Source organism: Rhineura floridana, chromosome 7 (genome assembly GCF_030035675.1).
Source record: "Rhineura floridana isolate rRhiFlo1 chromosome 7, rRhiFlo1.hap2, whole genome shotgun sequence".
In the NCBI taxonomy this organism is placed as follows: domain Eukaryota; kingdom Metazoa; phylum Chordata; class Lepidosauria; order Squamata; family Rhineuridae; genus Rhineura; species Rhineura floridana.
In genome coordinates, this window is record NC_084486.1 from 91,550,783 (window position 1) to 91,571,867 (window position 21,085).

The following is a 21,085-nucleotide window of genomic DNA, read 5'->3' on the forward strand; positions in this document are numbered from 1 at the left end:
AAAACCTTGCATTCCAACACAGAGACGTTGCTGACAGAAGGTGTCGGGCTGAAGGTCGTGGCTGTTCCCAGCAAGGATTTTCCCAATCCAGGCCTCAGAACTTCACTGTGAGTTTCCTAAATTGCTGTAAAGAGTGGGCAGAATTTGTGGCGATACTGAACTAGATACCCTGTTGATAAAACGCCCAGGCTGAGAGAGTAAACCAGCCATGCAGCAATAGGTGAGTAAAAAAAATGAAAGAAATAGAAATAGTTCTGTTTTGTGGAAAAAGAAATCACCAGAGGGAGGGTGGAATCTCAGACCACTAACAAAGATATGAATCTGGAACCACTGGCACAGCATTGAATGAGGTAAATGACGCCATGGCATCTCAGTGGGCACAGAAAGCCACTGGGAGTTATTCAAACTGTTAGAATATTAGACAAAGGGGGGTGGGGAATGATACACTCTTGGCAAAATTACAGCAGATGGGTCACCATTGCAAGTACGTGCATGACGGTGGAGATCCAGTAATCATAAGCTGGTTGGGATAACACTGGTCACATGTTTGTATTAAGGAGGGGCAAAAATTCCTAAAGAAACAGTTCCAAGAACCAGTCCACCAAATTATGGTGTATTTTGCAGAGACAACAGGACACAAGCAGTGACTGTTCTTGAGAGCTCTTCATTACAGATCCTTCTCAAAAGAAACAATTGTCCTTTTTGTTACGGAGATTATCTTTCCCATTCAGGAGCTATTGTTAGCCCAGCAACAAAAACAGTTGATCTTCAATTGCCTAGGATCCTATAAAGTACTTTATGGAAATGTTGAAATGAGATGTTCCATCTTTTAAAAATATTCTGAAGTTTATCTGGGATGAAATAAAATAAATGAAAAGGGGATTTTTTTTGTTACACGGTCAATGCTTTCAGTATCTGAAAGTGGGAGGGTGAATTAATTTAAAAAATAGAATTTTGAGAAAATAATTTTGAACCTTAGGGCAAGGCAGGCAGATAAATACAGATTCATTTTTGGAATATGGGCAGAAACAGACATCCAGATTTCCCCCAAATTTTAGCTTTCACCCTGTTATTAAAGTAGAATTGGTGCACACAGAAGAGCATGTATGTTAACAATAGTATGTTAACTGAACAGACTATGACAATGATATACTGAGAACATAGTGTTCTGACAGCTCTATGAGTAATAGGGATTTTTCAGTACACACCCATTAACATTCACATAGTTAAATAACCCAAAGACATGCATGAACAAAGCCACGCCTTTGAAGATTATTTGGTTGAAGACCAAGCAATTTTAATTTTTAAAAGGCCATTGTTACTCCAATTGAAATTTTAAAACTGTATCTGCTGGAAAAAGATCAACTGGCAGTATCCTCTTAAGTTGTACCATCCATTAGCCAAGATAAGACAATCAGAACCACATGAAAGGGGCACATGGAAGGTGGTTTTCCCAGGGTGAATACTTTTTCTACAGAAGTGCTTTAAAATGGGTGTATTTGGACAGAATTAAGCCATCATGGAGGCATTTTAATTTCTCATTCTGTTATTTTATTTAAATTTATATCCTGCCCTTCCTCCCAGAAGGAACCCAGGGCAGCAAACAAACAAAACACTAAGAACATATATAAAACATCTTAAAAATGAAACATCTCAAAAAAACTTATATAATCTGTTGGGATGAACTGTACTTTTACAAAAATGTAAATAAGCAGATAAAAATGGCTAACTACCATGCCTCTGCTTCCCACCCAACCCTCATGCGCCAACCTCTCATGTGCCACCTTAGCACCCATTTCTTTCTCCCTGGAACATCTCTCTCACATCTCTTTTTCTCTTCTCTTGTCTTCCTCTCACCACTTTCTCTTCTGCCCCACCTCTTCCCTAAGAGATGTGCTATTTATGGCAAGGCTTCACTGCCACTGAAACAATACAACATAAGATAGATGACGCAGTTCATAACAATGTATTCTAAGTTTTGACACATTAACTGATCATGTTCAGTTTCACAGCCTGCAGCCAATTCATAAAACAGGGTGCTAGTTATTCCCTTTAAAGTTCTAAATGGCTTGGGACCAAATTACCTAAAGGACTGCCTCTTCTGGTATGGGTCAGCCTGCTCTACAAGATCATGTGAGGGGATAGTTTTGCATGTCCCAATGCCTTCTAGGGAAGAGTCCTTGATGGTGGCATGAGAGAGGGCCTTTTCCAAAATGGTACCAGTGTGTGGTGTCACAGAAGGTCAAGCTGTCTCCCTTTTTGCTGCTGTTCTGTTGTTGCTTGAAAAAAAATTGTTTTTCAGCAAGCTTTTACTGCTTAGATTTTTATTTTAGTCTGGCTTTCTGTTGATCATTAGCTTGGGTTTTTTCTCTCTCTTCTGTATTGATATTGGGCATCTCCAGCTGGAGGCAGAAAGCAAGGAATAAATCATTTTATAAATAAAATATATAATACATTTGAAAGGCCAAATATGATAACAGGAGAACAAAAAGGGGTCATTTAAGGAGAAACTAAAAGAAGTACATATTTTCCCTGTACTGTTCCTTGTGTTTTATAACTAAAATCTCATACCCTTAAGATGGCTCAAGGATTGTTCTTTGAAGAACTCCTCCCATGACATGCCTGTGTGCCCTTTGTTATAATGACCACAGGATTATTCATGGATACTTCTGACTTCAAGCTGTTCTTGACAGGAAGGCTTGAAAGTTCATGTACCACCCACCCTCCCCAAGATGCTCAAAACTCTAATCTAGCAAAAGAAGGGAAGAGAATAGGTCATATGCAATATATAAATAATCAGTCTGGTTAATGATTACAACAGAGAGGACCCATGTCAGACCCTGGCCTCTTTCATGTCAAAGTATTTTCCTGTAAAGGATTGTTGTGAGGATAAATGAGATGAGGATTACGGTGTTATCATTGTTAGTGCTTATGTAGCACATTTTGTTGCAGCAGTCCTTACAACCCCCCTGTGAAGTAGGCCAGTACAATATTCTCATATTGCAAATGGATGGGGGGGGAAGAGAAGAATAAGCTGTTTGTACATTAAAAAAGAACAGTTTTATCACTGAAACCTTCTACAAACACACATTAAAGAAATGGTCCTGCTCTGGAGAATAAGGAGTATAAAGATATACAAAACAGAAGAGAAGGAATGTAAGTGCCATTCCCCAAGGACAACCAAGGCAGAGAGTGAATAAGACGCTTGCCATTATTTTCACAGGTTGCCAAGCTGGAAAATGTCCAAAGATCATAGTCCAATGTCTTAATCACAGAGCCTTCATTCCTCTTTTCATTTTTTTCTTATAAGAATAGAAGAAAAATGGAAACAGAGGTGTTTCTAAGAGGAACTCTGTGCCGTGCTCTAAAAATAGGCTGTTACTCCTCCTGGAAATGAGCTGAAGAAATGATAATAAAAAGAGAAAGGAGAGGCTAATTTGTGAAACTCTTGTCATGCTGGTGTCAGCCTGGCAATGCAAGTTCTGACCCTGGGATATATTCCAGCCTGACATTCAGTGTTGACACTATCAAATTCAATGTGGTCTAGCATCTCTACGGTGCAATCTTTCCACCATACCGAGTGCCAGTTACCAAGACAAGTCTCTGCCAGCCTCATTAAATTTATACAATAGGTCACAGAGCCATAGTAGTTTCCTCTGTGACACTGCAGCACAGGAAGCTAGTTATATCTATCCACCAGCACCTGTTAAATAGATGAGAATATTGTGCTCCAAATCAGATACTTGTAACACTTTGTACTGCCTTCAAGTCTATTCCGACTTATGGCGACCCATGAATAGGGTTTTCATGAGGCTGAGAGGCAGTGACTGGCCCGAGGTCACCCAGTGAGCTTCATGGCTATGTGGGGATTCGAACCCTGGTCACCCAGGTCATAGTCCAACACCTTAACCACTACACCACACTAGCTCTGTAACACTTTAGAGATAGGCAAACCCACACAGGAAGACTGCACAGAATAAGCTTCCAGAACCACATCAGATTTTGAGGGTGAGTTTTTTCATGGGGGGGGGCTAGCAAAGAAAGGTACCGTCCCCTGAAATGACTCACAAGCCAGACTTGTCTAGGTACTTCTAGAGTGCTGGCACGCACCAATGATATCATTGGGCTGCACCAGAGTCTAGGACAGTTTTTGCTGACTTGGTGTCCTCCAGAAGTTTTGGACTAGAAGGTCGACACCACACTATAAATTTAAAGCACTCTTATACCAAAAGAGACCCAGGAACTGTAGTTTGTTAAGGGTGCTGAGATTTGTTACAGGAGCTGTTTGTTCGGTTTTTATGGTATTATGTATTTATATTTACGTTTTTAATGTGTTGTAAGTCGCTTGGAGACCTTCAAGTAACAAGCAACAAACAAGTCTTCATAAATATACAGCCACAAGAGTGGCAGTATACTATAGCCAGTGTGGATTTTTCACGTATTGAAAATACCCTCCATTCCATGCCATTCTGATGCTTCCCATAAGCTCATTTCAAAACAAAACCTTACAATATGTATAGTCCTGAACTCAGAAACCCTTGCTTACACAAAACAGTCAGAGAGAATCGAGAGTTCAAAGTGTAAAAAGAGAGACAAAAAACCCAGACCCCTTTTGGCCTTTTTTCTGTCAGAGTTCTCATCATTTGTTGAAATGAATTAAAAATCAGATCAGCAATGTTCACAGAATACCTGTAATCCTCATTGACCACTGACCTTGTCCCATACTCTGACCTTCATCTTCTGCAGTTAAAAGTAAAAAAAATGCCTGGTTGATTTTTAATTAATTTAAGAAATTTTGCATTGAACTCAATGATAAGGTCGGACATGCTCATTAAGAACCAATTGTCAGTGTTCTAAAAGCCAGACTCACAGCTGCTGGGCTTGCCTAATTAGGGGGCCACACCCACACCAGACCTTGATTTCACTTTAGACAGTCATGGCTTCCCCCAAAGAATCCTGGGAAGTGTAGTTAGTGAAGGGTGCTGAGAGGAGACTCCTATTCCCCTGACAGAGCTCCAGTGGCCAGAGTGGTTTAACGGTCAGCCGCTCTGATTGAAGCTCTGTGAGGAGAACAGGGCATCTCCTAGCAACTCTCAGCATGAGTGAGTCAGTGAATGAGTTTCACGGCTGAACAGTGATTTGAACCTGGTTCTTCCAAGGCCGATGATTTATCCATTACCATTATATCATCCTGAATTTTCCAGTCCCATAGCACTTTGTGTAAAGCATACTCTAAAAAGCTGGAAATTCCTAGAAAATGATTTCATCCTATTTTAAACCATAGTGCAGACTTGTGTATTGCAAGCACCGTACATTGTGGGTGTATTGACTGGCTCTAACTCCATGCCTGCAGGAATTTGACATTGCTCGTTGACATTTTGTGTGTGGTTTGGTGATTGCATACACACCCATCCAAGTATGAACATGACAGTTGTGGGTGCTAGTTGTTGCTGGGCTGCTTTGATTAATACATAAATGAAACATTTGTAAAGAACACAAGGAGGAAGTACTTCCGGCATTTTAGAGTTAGCAGCATTGAGCAATTTACTCATAAATATGAGTGGTAGAAAGGAATGATGGGCTGCCAGGTACACACTCAAATCTAAAGAGGCAAGCTACCTACATTTTTTTATCACAGGGGTGTGGACACACAGTGTGATAGGCAGTAAGACGAAAACATAAACTTTGAATACTACTTCTACTGAAGGGCTGCCAGACTGTGGAGGGCGGCAAGGAGTTCAGAATACAACTAAACAGGCATAAAACCCCCCAATATATTACCTGCTTACAACAACTAACTCAGTTTCTGTTTACATGTTGATGACCATGCTGGAAGAAACTAGCAAAGCATTGTAACTCCATAGTTTACATTTGGGAATAATCAATATTTCTTAACAATATTCAATACATTAATTAAAATTGTAAAATATGGTTTACTTTTATGTGAAGTTTAAATGCATTTATTTGATTAGGTCTATGGAAATTCAATAAATGCAATTAGTCATAAAATTATCTTATCTTTGTTCTTTTAGTCCAGCCTTCGCCAACCTGGCACCCTCTGGATGTTTTGAACTACAACACTCACCAGGTAAGCACAAGTGATGGACATTGAAGTCCAAAACATCTGGAATGCGCCAGGTTGGCAAAGGCTGCTTTAATCAGATGAAATGTGTTCACTTAGCTATTACAGCAAACTTCTACACTTTATCAATCCATTCTTTTATTGTCAGTACTATTGACAATCTCCTCTTCTTCATATATAGAATTCTGGCTGCTGCCAGAATATAAGAAAAAGTCCTTATGTTTCCACCTCGCCAGGCCTCCAAATAGTTCAGTAAGAAGATGTAAAGGAATTTCATATCCTAAATAGGCATAGTGAGAATTAATAGCAGACTTCTCTTAAATCCAGAGATCTACATATAGTTTGTCTTTTGGGAAAGATAATGCTGCCTATACGTCTGGCTCTTGCAATAGCAGCCCTGGCAATTGCCTATGGCTTCCTTAGTGGGGCTCCTGTTGCACGAAAGCAGAGGTGGGGAGCCCCATGCCTAGGGGCCAAATACGGTTCTCCATTCCTCTCTGTCAGCCCCTTGGGACTCTCTCCAGGCTGCACCTCTTTCCCAGGTTACACGCCTCATTGCCCGGCTTTGTATCCCTCTTAAGTGTTGTTGCCTGGTTGGACTGTGGCCTTGAACTTTGGCAATGCATCTTGCTTATCTGGATGGAGGACACAGAATGGTGTGTGGATGTGGTAGAGACTAGATTCCTATGCAAAATTCAGTTAGCTGCTCTGTCCTCTTTTGCTTCTAGCCCTTCAACCACTGGCTTGTGGCCTCCAGAAGGTTGCCCAGAAGGAAATGCAGCCCTTAGGCTGAACAAGGCCCCTCACCCCTTCACTTGAGGCACAACAAAATCCTAATTGCTTAGGCTTTTATTGGACCTTGGTCACAGGGTGATGTAAGCTAACAGTAGCCTTATAAAAAGAATCTGCTTGTCCCATTTGTCCCAGTATAGTGAATCACCTTGAAGTGTGTGTGAAAGGTACAAGATTGACAGGTCTGGCCAATTTTGATTGATGTTTATCCACACAACAAGGAGGGAAAGACAATCTCCTGACAATTTTTAAAAATCTCCTCTAAAAGTCAAGAGTTCCTGAAGAACTATCTCTGGGTTCTTGAATGCTGCCGTGTTTTATACTGTGAAAAATGGGAGGATTCAAAGCTCCCTTTAATCCAATGTCTTTACGTTCTGTTATAGATTCCCTTAGGTGTAGAGGAAACTCTTTACAGAGAAAAGGACCTTCAGACTTTGCTTATGCGCTACATTTAGGAACATGAGTAAAATAAGGCCAGCCTATAGTTTAATTAGCTCTGAAATATTATAATAGCAGTGAAAACGTCTTCTGTTTCTCTTGGTTTTCAATATACTGAAGGCTGATTTTTCCTACATGACAATGAGTACTTAATAGCCCCAAAGGAGAAATCCTTCCCTAAGATATAGCTTTTAGCTGCTTCTCCTCAATAAGACCCATGAGACAGCACAGATTTGTGCAGGATGTGAATGAACTAAGTTATGTGAACTTAGAAATATTTCTTTGATGTACTACTATTGCAAACATGTTTTATGAACACTGGGTATCTGCTTTTATTACATAATGAATCAATAACAAGCAGGTGTGAAAAAATAGTACCTTGTTAATGCTAGTACATCAATTTAACTATAACCTCGCATTTAAATATGTAATAATTATGTTTTCCATTGTTAGTCAAATATTCTAAAAGAGCAGATTTTAAGAATGGAACATTTTAAGGTTTTGTTAACATGTACTACATAATAATAATAATAATAATAATGTTTATTTCCATTGATCTATCAGAATTTGATGCTATGACAGTTACAGCTGTACATAACAGAAGAACTGGCCTCAAACTTTTTAAAGAACAGTATGTTAAGCATTTTCAGAACTGGCTGTCTAAAGCTGTGCTTGATTCATAGGCAGCAGCAGTAGGCAAGTGCTTCCCCTGGTCCTAAATAATTCTGCCTCCATGAAAGCTGCCAGAGAAGTAAAGCTCCTAAAATTTAAACCAGGGGTGGAGAACCTGTGGACCTCCAGATGTTGCTGGATTCCAACTCCTATCAGTCCCAGCCAGTATGACCAACAATTAGGGATGATGGGAGATGTGATCCAGTAACATCTGGAGGGCCACAGTTTCTCTGCTCCTGACAAATTATCATAAAAGGACAGGTGAGATAAGGTTGGGATAGTGTGGCATGAAGTGTGTGTGTCTACTGACTCCACTATACATCTTGGACAGACAAGGGTCTTTCCCAACTATACAGTCTATTAGTGGATTAGATGAGAAGCTTCCTGCCCTAACTCTAGCTCCAAACTTTAGAACTCAGGAGTCTCATGCTATGGTGTTATTTGGTGTAGGGGATGAGATTCCCAATTGTTTATTCCTTACATGAATCCTCTCAGGATCCCAGCCTGTACATTCCTAGAGGTGATATCCAAATAAGACATACTCAGAGCAGCCCAGCTGAAATCAATTGACTTAAAGTAATTTAAGGTCATTGATTTCAGTGGGTCTCTCTGAGTTGGATATCAGCCATAATATGTTAAAAACATTCAGCACAATCACATGAATTCAGTAAGGATTCTGCACAGGCTGCAGGGATGGGGGCGAGTGGTTGTTGTGGTCTACAGAACTGCCATCTCTGTCACCAGGAAACCACTCTGTCTTGGAGCTGGCTGTGTGGGCCTGCACCTGGTGTCAGGCCAAGGAGACAACAAACTAGGGTTGCTGCTGGTGTACCATCCACCCTGCAGCTTTTCTGACCAAGCTGGCGGAAGCCATCTCAGCTGTGATATTGGAGGAGCCCAGAATGATAGTCCTGGGTGATTTCAATGTCCATGCTGAGTCTGCCCCTAGTGTTCCGGCTCGGGACTTCATGGCCTCCATGATGACTATGGGGCTGTCTCAAGTTGTCACTGGACCGACGCATAGGGCAGGGCACACCCTTGACTTGGGTTTTGCTCCAGATGGAGGAATGGGTGGTCTAGAGATAGGGTGGTGGATGTCACCTCATTGTCATGGTCAGACCACTTCCTGGTGAAGTTTAGACTAACGGCTCCAATCCTCCCCTGCTGTGGTGGTGGACAGGTTAAGATGGCCCACCCCCAGAGACTAATGGAATCCACAGGATTCCTGAATGCTCTGGAGGAGTTCCCAGTAGAGCAGGTGACCCTGTTGAAGCCCTTGTCACACTGTGGAACAGTGAGGTGTGCCAGGCTGTTGACACGGTTGCCCCTGAGTGCCCTCTCTGGCATTGTGGAGCCTGGTTTGCACCTTGGTACACCAGTGAGTTAAGGGCAATGAAACTGGCTGGATGATGGCTAGAGCACAAGTGGCGAAAGACGTGCTGTGAGGCTGATTGGGCACGAGTAAAACGCCATAATCGTGCCTACTGTGTGGTGATGAGGGTGGTGAAGGGTCACTTCTCTGCCACCATTGCACCCTCAAGTCCAGTGGGACTTTTCTTATTGTCTGGTCTGTTGACATCAACTCCAGGAAATGGAATTTTAGACCCTTCGGAGGCCCACTGTGAATTGTTTGCAAGGTTCTTTGAGGGTAAAGTTGCTCACCTCCATAGCAATCTTGATGCCCTATCCATATCTACTGTAGTCCCCAGTGAGGTGTCCAGTGCAACATCTGCTGCAACATCTTGTGATCAGTTTCAGTTGATGCGGCCTGATAATGTGGACAAGGTGCTTGTGACAATGCGGCCAGCAATGTGTCCTTTCAACCCTTGCCCTTCTTGGCTTATTAGCTTGCGGAGGGGGTTGGACTAAGTGGATCCAAGGTGTGATCAATAGATCATTGCAGGAGAGAGTGGTTCCAGCTCTGAAAGAGGCGGTGATCCAACAGCTCCTGAAAAACTCCACCCTGGACCCATTGATTTGTGATAACTACCACCCGGTTGCAACAACCCCTTTTTAGGGAAGGTGAGGGGGTTGTGGCACAGCAATTGCAAGTGCTCTTGGATGAAACAGATTATCTTGACCCATTCCAGTCTAGGTTCAGGCCAGGTTATGGGACTTAATCAGCCTTGGTCACCCTGATGGATGACTTCTATTGGGACAAGGACAGAGGGAGTGCAACCCTGTTATTCTTACTTGATCTCTGGGCAGCTTTTGATACCATTGAGCATGGTATCCTTCTGGGCTGACTTGGTGAGATGGGTATTGGAGGATCCTATATCCAGGGTCATTTTCATAGAATAGCATTGGGGGATTGTCTTTTGGCCCCCTGACAGATGTGTTGTGGGGTGCCGCAGGGTACCATCTTGTCCCCCATGCTGTTTAACATCTATATGAAGTCCTTGGGAGCGGTCGTTAGGAGATTTGGGGCAAGGTGTCAGCAATATGCTCTATTTCTCTGTAACATCTGAATTGGGAGATGCCGTGCAAGCCCTGGACCTCTGCCTGGACTCAGTGGTGGGCTGGATGAGGGCTAATAAACTGAGTCTGAATCCTAGGAAGATGGAGGTGCTGTCGGTTGGTTGTTCCTGAGTTCAGATAATTGATCAGTTGCCTGCTTTGAATGGGGTTGTACTCCCTCTGAAAGAGCAGGTATGTAGTCTGGGGGTGCTCCTGGATCCATCTTTGTGACTAGAGGTCCAGGTGACCTCAGTGGCTAGGAGAGCCTTTTACCAGCTTTGGCTGATAAGACAGCTGCAGCCATTTCTGGACCAGGATAGCCTGACCACTGTTGTCCACACACTGGTAACCTCCAGGTTGGATTCCTGTAATGTGCTGTATGTGGGGCTGCTCTTGAGGTTGGCCCGGAAGCTGCAGCTAGTGCAAAATGCAGCAGCAGCGAGACTGCTCACCGGGGCAGAGTATTGCCAACATGTCACCCCACTGCTGAATGAATTGCACTGGCTACTTATTAGCTACCGGGCTAAGGTCAAGCTGATCCTTTTGGTGTACAAAACCCTATATAGCTTGGGACTAGGATACTTGAAAGATCTTACCCCTTATATACGCAGTCGATCACTGCACTCTGCAGGTGAGGGCCTCCTGCAGATACCATCTTATCAGGAGGTCCGTTCCACACAACATAGTTTAATGTAGTGGCACCTACCCTTTGGAATTCTCTCTTAAATATTAGACAGGCACCATCTCTGTTATCTTTTTGGTGCCTACTGAAGACCTTCCTCTTTCAACAAGCCTTTTAAGTAGAGCCCTTATCCCAGTCTGTGTCTGTGTTGGAAGTTTTTAAAGCTTTTTAATATATATATATATATATATATAGTTTTGATGTTTTTAAGGATGTTTTGTTGTAATATATTTTAAAGTCTGTTTTTATGATGTTTTAAAGTACTTTTAGTGCTTTTGATTGCCGCCCTGGGCTCCTACTGGGAGGAAGGGTAGGATATGAATCTAATAAATAAATAAATAAAATAATTTAAATTCAGCCAGTTTTACTCTTCCAAATACATCTACAGCTTATGCTTTGTTTTCCCACATCCATTAGTCTGACTAGGTCTTTCTTCCAGGAGTCCTTTCCATTTATAGGTTTATTATCAGCCTTTTGATGCTTTAACTGATGGATAAGTGAGATCTGCTTCAAATACAGCAATACTTTTATTGAACAGTAAAGCACATGCATTCTCCACATTCTCCAAATTCCACATCCAGTGCTTAGTCGCTCTTCAGCACTGCATTACATATAACGTTTGACCTTATTAGTATCTAGATCTATTCTGGAACAACAACCAGGACCTTTCAAGATGATCCAGGGCAGTGGAAGGATTTTATTGTCTGTCAGCACAGGATTGCTAGCCCAGACACAGTATAACTAGTAGAAAACAACAAATTGTAATAATGTGCTATTGGAGAAGGGTTTTTTTATTCATTTTCCTAGAAATACAATATTTCAGGTTATTGCTAGTTTCTTCTGCAATGGATGCACTAACTGGGAGAAAGACATTAGATCTGCCATAACTAACAAACAATTGCTTATTCTTTGTGCAACAAAACAATATTCAGAAATTGGCCCCAGCTTTTCAAGACTTCCCACTGTCTGAAGGTCCTAAAGATATCCTCATATGGGTTAGTGATATAATAAGTTCATTGAGCAGCAAGTGATATGGCTTCATAGTGATGCTCAAGTAAGCAGTTAGTCTTTTATTCTGGGCATCTCTTTGAGACTGGCCTATAAAGTCATGATTCTGCTGCTTGTATATTAACACATTCTCTGGAAAAAATAGTTATATTTTCAGGGTTCACTGAATGCTTTCTTTATAGCAATGGAAACTGCCTTTTTCTATTTGCAAATCTGATTAATTTTTTAAAATAGCAATACAATGAAATTTTAATTACATACACCCTTTCCAATATCCCTTCAACAAAAATAATCATTAAAAAAGGGACACAAAAGAAAAGGGAAGGGTGTTAGCAATACAGAGTGTGAGGTTTCAGTGAGGATCACAAGGCTGCAGTGCAGTTGGTTTGGGCTCTTGTTCAAATAACTCCAAAAAATCTTCTAGATTTTCCAGGCTTTCACATCTATAATATGCATTTTCCCTCATTTTGTTTCATCCAACATGTTCTCTGTTCAACATGCATTTGTTGGGCCTCCGTAGATTTCAAATGCTACTGTGACTTGATCACTTTAGTGTTTGCTCCAGTAGCAATGAGTATGCTGTGTACCTGTTTATTATTATTGGTAAACATTTTCTTACAAGGCTTTCTTTTCTTTTTTTTAAACACACTGAAGAAAACCCTGTTACAAAAGAATGTATATTTCTTGCATTACTGCAAAGGGCTTGTTTTAATGCTCTTCTGATTTAAGATACCTATTTTGGAATGGACCAACTTTGAAATGCCCTGTCCTTTGTTCTCATCTCATACTGAGATTGTTGCAAACCTAATGTAGTACTGTATGTGACAACAGCAGATCTGTGCTTCTGAATGCAAATCACTACCAAAATTTAATAAAAGGGTGGGAGTGGGGAGGGATTTCCAGTTAAGAAGTAGCTGCCCCACTTTTCACCTTGCAACTCCTTCCTGCAGCCACTTTTCTCCATTATGGGATCTGAAATGGGAAATGAGCCTGGCTAAGGGTGATAATGATAGGGAAACAACACTGGGGGAGGGACTGTAGTAATTGGTAGAAAGCAGCTAATGGAAAGAGTTCAGTACTCGTCTCCTGCTTGCTCCCCTCCCCCGGTGTTACTGTGATTTGACAATGATCTACATTTGAAGATAAGTATCTGCCACCATATATATCTCCACTCTCAGAAAGCTAATATTTCCAGCTCTTCCAAGTTTGACAATCATACTCCCTTTAGCTGTGCCCTGTTGTTCTTCTAGCTGCAGTTCCTCCCACCTCTCTTGAGAGCTGTTACCCTGTTAATGAATCATTTGTTCAATTTCAGCACTGTTCATTTCTTAGAGGTGAAGAAAAATGTCTCTTCTGAAATCACATCATTCATTTTAGGTATTTTACGCTTTATGTAGCACCTTCACATCAGTGCAATTCACCTACTGAAATCATGCAACAGTGCATTGTTTACTATGAAAGCTACCACAAGCTGACTGGTGGCATGGTGACCCATCTTGTGAATGCTCCAATAGGTGCCATCAAGCCAGGGGCTAGCCACTGCCTGAAAGGCCTCAAAATGTGAGTGGAAACAGGAGATGGCAGGGCTGTGATCTCAGAGCAGAGTAACATTCACAAGTCCAGTCACCACATAAAATTTCAGCTTGCAGTGGCTTCAACAAATCTCTAGTTCACCAACGTGGCTGTGTGAATGAACCCTGACTCACACGCAGTACATTCCTTTATCTATGGCTTCCTAGAATCCTGAATGCAGTGGAAATTGACAACAAGCTTGATTCTTGTTCTGAAATGCCACAATTATAAATTTAAAAAATAAATCACTACATGTAAGGCATCAATAAGACAACGGTTGCATCTGGATGTCCTAATAACCCATGCTTTATTGTGACAGTAATAAGCTTAGCCTCTCATGTTGTCCTCCAGCACAGCCACATGAAGTTCAGAAGCTTTCACTTCAATTTTTGCTATAGCAAGTGGTTAGTCATCCAAAGTTAACAATTGTGATTAATGTTAACTTTGGTTCATTTGAAACAAGCCAACTTCAAACCACAGTTTATGAATCTGGCTTGTTTCAACCCACCATTAATATTAATAGTTTAGGATTTAGAACAGACAATTGAAGATTGGCAAAAGCTAAAAACAGAACCAGTCTGTAATTATAGCTAGATTGAATATGTAATTTTTTTATATGGATAATTTATTGCCTTAGACAATTAAGATGTATAATTGATGTAAACCCTATTTATTAATTGTATCTCGAGGTTTTACGTATTTTCTTTTTTTTTATCATTAATTTTTATTCAAATTTTCAAAGACAAAAAACAAAACAAAACAAAAACAATTAAACAATAAAATAAAATGTCGACTTCTGATTTGTCGCAGATCAGTTATAGGTCTAGAATATATAACAATCCTATCTCTAAAATTATATTATAAAATCACTTTCCTCCAGTAGTTATCTTAATTAATCATCAAATCTCATAAACATTATTTTATTCTTTCCACAAAAAGTCAAAGAGAGGTTTCAATTCCTTGAAAGATATATCTTTCAATTTTTCTCCAAATAAACATATCGCTTAATCCATCTAATTCAAATCTGTTAGGCCCAATAATTTCAATAGCCATTCTTCCATTATCTATATTAACTCCATCTTCCATCTTCAATAATCCTGTTAAGTCCAGTAATTTCAGTAGCCATTCTTCCGTTATCAATATCCCATAATAATCTTGTTGTCATAGCCATAGTCCAAGTAAACATATCAATTAATCCATCTCGTCAAATCTGTTAAGTCCAATAATTTCCATAACCATTCTTCCATTATCAATATTAATTCCATCTTCCATCTTCAATAGTCCTGTTAAATCCGGTGGTTTCAGTATCCATTCGTCCATTATCAGTATCCCATGATGATCTTGCTGTCGTAGCCATAGTCATATAACAAGAGTCTGATGGGAATTTCCCCCATCACAAATATGTCTTTGCCATCAATTCTGAATATGTTGTTGAAATATTGTTGTAAAGTCACATCTCTGCTCTGAGTGCATCTCTGCTCTGTCACATATTTGTAGTTAATTCCATAATTTTTTTCCATGTCAAGCCCCATCACATCATTCCAGTCAAGAATTCTGAATATGTTGCTGAAGTATTGCTGCAAAGTCATATCTCTGTTCTTCTTTTTTACAAAATGCACTGGCTCATCTCTTAAGAGTTTCTCCACTGTCACATATCTGTAGCCAACTCCATAGATTTTTTCTATGTCAAACTCCATCACATCATTCCAGTCCAGAAAATTATCCAAGACATTGATAACTTTACCACCAAAATCTTCATTAATTTCTTCAGAGACAACGTTGAATTCCAAACAGTCAACTTTATTTCTAACATCCATAAAATCCAAATCTTTTTCAAATTTCACATTTGTTCCAATCTCCAGGTCTTGTAGATTCCAAATCCCATCAAACTCCTCTCTCACAGAATCCACTATTTCTTTAAGCTCCTGCGTCATTTTGTTAAGTTCAATTTTCATCTCCTGTCTACCCTGTCTCAGGGTTTGTTTCGTTATCTCAATCTCACCCATTATTTTCTGAAACATAATTTCTTCCATGGTCTCATTCACTTTCCTGGTTGTCATTCTTAAAACCACAGAGACAAAAATTATTTCAGCCACAATTGGGTTAATATTTCAGGCTTGCTTGTATCAGTGTAGACAATACAGCCTGCCTTATCTCTACGTGTTCAGGAATACAAAACAAACTTAGTTCCCAACATCAAAACAATTAGTGGCGTCGTGAACAAGCAGATTCGTCAAAATGAAATAGACCAAAAAAAAAAATTTTTTTTTTACCCCCCTCCTCGAAATAGAAATCCCTCTTCCGTTGATATCTTTAGAATGCACCTCCAGGACAGCTTTTTGCGATAAAAACAAAGATAAGCTTTTTTGATTTCTTTCCTCCTTAATTTCGTTAGTGAAAGAGAAAAGCCAAAACTCACCTAGAATTTCTTCACAGCTGATTCATTGACAAATCTCTTTTTTGCTGCACCAATTTAAGCCAAGTGGAAAAAGAAGATAGAAAGAAGGATGCTTATCTGCCTGTTAGAGTCCGTTTTTTCTTTAAAGAAAAGATAAACGTGTCACTGTAATCAGCTAGAGTTTGATGAAAGTCCATCCGGCATTGCAGTTTGAACTTTCTCTCATAAATAAATGAAATCCAGTCCTCCCCACAAAAACAGGCTTTGGGGTTGATCTCTACGTTTCTCCCTGCCCGGGAGAAAATCTTTATCAGTCAAAAAGAGCGTTCTGACTTCCGGGAAGGGTGACTTAGCCTGTGCCTGCTTTTGAGACGGGCTCCTGCCTCAAAAGAAGCTTATTCAGATATATCAGTCAGTTTTTTTTTTTTTTTTGACTGATTAAACTTCTCCCGGGTAGGGAGAAACGAAGAGATTAACCTCAAAGCCTATTTTTGTTGGGACGACCAGATCTCATTAATTTATGGGACGAGGTCCAGCCGACGAAGGTGGGACGGATTTTCAACAACAAGCTCTATCTGATAAAGCGAACGTTCATCTTATCTTCTAAGAGAGAACGCACTAACAGGCAAGCACCCTTCTTTCTATATTTTTCTTTTACTTGACTTAAATTGTTGCTGTTTAAAAGAGATTTGCCAGATTGATCGGTTTTTGACATCTCACTGGGGAGCCATAACTTCTCTCTGCTACTCACTAATTAATAGCTTATCTCTGTTTTTGTTGCAAAAAGCTGTCCTGGATTTGCATTCTAAAGATATACACAGAAGAGGGATTTCTATTCCAGATTTTTATTTTGAAGAATATTATATTGTCTGAGACTACTCTCTTTTTGGTCTATTTTATTTTGACGAATCTGTTTCCTGACGACCGCCATTAATTGTTTCGATCCTGGGAACTGCATTTTGTTTACTTAAGCATGGAGAGATAAGGCTGTCTGCTCTGTTTATACTGTGATGTCACCAAGTTTGGAGTATTAACCCAATTGTTGCTGAAATAAGAAGTGGTTTTCCTATATTTTTCTTTTAAAATGGCAATTAAGAAAGTGGCTGAGAAGCTGGAAATAACTATGTTTCAGAAAATAATGGATGAGATTGAGATAACGAAACAAAACCTGCGACAGGGTTGTAAGGAGCTGAAAATTGAATTGAGTAAAATGAAGCAGGAGATTAAAGATATAGGGGTCCCTGTGAGAGAGGTGACCCTGGAAGGGGTCCCTGTGAGAGAGGAGACCCCGGAGATTGGAACAAACGTGGAACAGGAAAAAGATTTGGAGTCTATGGACTTTAGAAACAAAATCTATTGTTTGGAGACACAGGAGATTAAAGACATAGGGGTCCTTGTGAGAGAGGAGACCCTGGAGACTGGAACAGGGGTCCCTGTGAGAGAGGAGACCCTGGAGACTGGAACAGGGGTCCCTGTGAGAGAGGAGATCCCGGAGATTGGAACAAACGTGGAACAGGAACAAGATTTGGAGTCTATGGACTTTAGAAATAAAATCTATTGTTTGGAACTCAATGTTATCTCTGAAGAAATTAATGAAGATTCTAGAGATAAAGTTATCAATGGCATGGATAATCTTCTGGACTGGAATGATGTGATGGAGCCCAATATAGAGAAAATCTATGGAATTAACTGCAGCCATGTGACAATGGAAAAACTTTCAAGAGATGACCCAGTGTATTTTGAAAAAAAGAACAGAGATATGATTTTACAGCAGTATTTCAGCAACCTATTCAGAATGGATGGCAAGAAAATATTTGGGATAGAGGTAATTCCCATCAGACTCTTACTATATGACTATGGCTTTGACAGCAAGATTATTATGGAATACTGATAATGGAAGATTGGATACTGAAATTACTGGACTTAACAAGACTACTGAAGATGGAAGATGGAAAATGGAACTAATAGGGATAATAGAACAATGGCTACTGAAATTACTGAACCTAACAGATTCTGATGTGATGGATTAATTGAAATGTTTATTTTGACTATGGTTATGACAATAAGATTATCATAATTAGTAATGAGATGGATTAATCGATATGCTTATCTGGAAAAAAAAATTGATAGATATATTTCTTAAAGAATTGAAACCTCTCTTTGACTTTTTGTGGAAAGAATAAAGTAATGTTTATGAGATTTGATGATTAAGTAAGATAACTACTGGAGGAAAGTGATTTTATAATATGACTTAAGAGACAGGATTGTTATATATTATAGACTTATAACTGATTTGATCTTTGACAAATGGGAAGTCAATATTTTACTCTTTATTTTTTATTTTTGTTTTTTTTTTCTTTTTTTCTTTTTGTTTAACTATTTTTGATTTTGTTTTTTGTCTTTGAATGTTTTATGATTTCGTCTTGTATGTTTTATGAAAATCTGAATAAAAATTATTGAAAAAAAAAAAAAAAAAGAGCGTTCTGACTAATTTTAGTCTAACTAACTCGCTCAGAGGCAGCACAGGCAAAGCAACCCTTCCCGGAAGTCTATATATTTCATAAAAAATATTATTAAAAAACAGAAAGGCAAAGTTGCAGCAAGAAGCATGGGCGGTTCTTGTTCATAAGTTAATTTGTAATTGCTTCTTGTTGATATCAGACACCTTTATAAGGTACTGAATGAAACTTTTATAAGGTACTGGTCATAGCCAGTCAAGAAAGAGATTTATTTCATGCATTGTGGAAACAGAGGAATAAAGCAGAAATTAAACAGCCTCATTTATCCAGATCCAGGTTTCTAGGAGATGAATGGAGGCAAGAGAACTACCCTCCTATCTTGTAGAATAACATTTTGTTTTGTTTTTATTTGATCCAATCCTTTCTATCAAATGCAAATAGTTTTTCTCACAAAATAATGAACTCCTGCAAACTTTTGCTAAATCTAGAGCAGCTTGGAAAGTTACTTTTTTGAACTACAACTCCCATCAGCCCAATCCAGTGGCCATGCTGGCTGGGGCTGATGGGAGTTGTACTTCAAAAAAGTAACTTTTCCAAGCTCTGATCTAGAGTAATCAATGTGGTGTTGGCGGGAGAGGGGATTTGATAAAAGCCCGAATTAGAAATGTGCTACATTTCTTATCCTTGACATCAAGGCTTGGCAGCTGCTGCCAGTGATTCTGGCTTCATAGAGAATGGCAGTCACAATCATATATTTGCCCCAGAACATTTGGACACAACTGCTATCGCATGATCATTTCTTCTAGAGAATATCCAATGTGGTGGATAAAGGGTAGCCCTGGGTTGGGAAGAACAGTAATGAAGTTCACTATATGACCTCTCACAATCTCTTAGTCTAACCTCTCATAGCTTCTTAATCTAAAACGTTATTGACAATAAAATGAGATTGCTTGTGTACACTGTCCTGTGCTTCCTGGAGGAAGGGCAAACTGCATGTGATAAATGAAAGCTAGGGAAAGAGGACATTCCCCTTCCCAAATGTCCAGTTTGCTGTTAAAATTGTTTCTAACAGTTTCTCATTATCCCGTTCAGCTTGGATTTAGGGATTACAGAAGTGGAAACAAACAGTGGGGCAAACAAATCATGGCAGGTTTTTCTAAGCAGGTCAGGACCCTGGGCAGCTCCCAGTGACCATTGGCAGAACGTTGGAAGCCGTTTTCTCAGTTGTCTCAGCAAAGAGCTGGGATTACCTGAGACCTTTTCTAGACTGGCAAGGCCTATACTGTAGTTGGCTCCACTTCACTGAGGAGCTGGCTGTGATGACTTAAATGGTCTTTGTCTAATTCTGCAGATCTCAGGTTGGAAGTGCAAGGGAAAGTGTTGAGGGTCCCTCCCTGAGTGGAACTGCCTGTATTTCCTCCTCATTTCTATCTCTCTCAGGGTAGTGCAAGGGGCCATGTTTTGGGGACATGACACTCATTAATCTCTATCTAGCTTCTTTTCTGTTGTTTCTGCATGTACCATATCAAGATAGAATATAAATGAAATTGTGTCTTCAAGGGGTCAAATAAGACTGAATGTCTTCCACTCAAAAATAACTATCAAACTAGAAATAGTTTTTCATGCAGAGTCATTTATTTATTTGCTTTATATCCCACCCTTTCTCCCAGTAGGAGCCCAGGGTGGCAAACAAAAGCACTAAAAACACTTTAAAACATCATAAAAACAGACTTCAAAATATATTAAAACACAACCATAATTAAAAGCATATTACAGCAAAACACTTTTAAAGACATTTTTTAAAAAGCTTTAAAAACAAAAAAGGTTTAAACATATATTGAAAAGCAATTCCAACACAGATGCAGTTCATTGCAAGGTAACACTGAGATATTGTGTCCAAATGCAAAATGCTGAAAGCATGATGATTCAAATTTAAATGAATGTTTCAGACCATTTGATAACCTTCAAATGTATCTGGAGTGACATCTGTGCCAGTAACAACAGGGCTGGCATCAGACTACAGTGGGCCCTCAGAGGTAGCAGTGGCGTGGCAGCACTACTGTTGCCACCACCGGGGGCTTAAATAGGCTCGGTCATGTTAGCATGCTGTATGTACACACATATCATCATCCAAGATGGCGGCAGGGACATTTTGACACCCCTGCTGCCATCTTGGGTGGTGGTAAGGATGCACACGCAGTGCACTAATACACGGATGCAGCCAGGACTATTTAAGCACTCAGCAATGGTAGTGGTGGTGGTAGTGGGACACGAAGTGGTACAACCAGCCCACACCAGCTGTGGGGGGATGTTGCCTGGGAGGGTGGCTCCTGCTCTGTGATACATGCCAGCATCATGTCACGGGGTGCATGCTCTGCGACCCAATACTATCACAGATCACGGAGCGGTAGCTACACCTGCAAAGCCCCAACAGCAAAAGCCCCCTGTCAGCTGCAGGGCCCTTGGCCAGTGCCTGAGTAATAACAAATAGTCAGGAAAAGTAGCAAATTCTACATTTCCCCACC

At 40.1% G+C, this 21,085-nt stretch overlaps 1 protein-coding gene across 5 annotated transcripts in view; it reads left to right on the forward strand.

The window, feature by feature from the left end:
* The window catches only part of NGEF (neuronal guanine nucleotide exchange factor), an 80,850-nt gene continuing 59,765 nt past the window's right edge, over window positions 1–21,085 (forward strand). For 2 of the 5 annotated variants that reach the window (XM_061636452.1, XM_061636456.1), the window contains exon 1: window positions 1–220. The gene's annotated coding sequence lies outside the window, so the exon portion shown is untranslated. Of the gene's footprint in view, window positions 221–6,032; window positions 6,089–21,085 lie in introns of all 5 variants that reach the window. The other 3 variants (XM_061636453.1, XM_061636455.1, XM_061636454.1) reach the window with 3 other exon arrangements.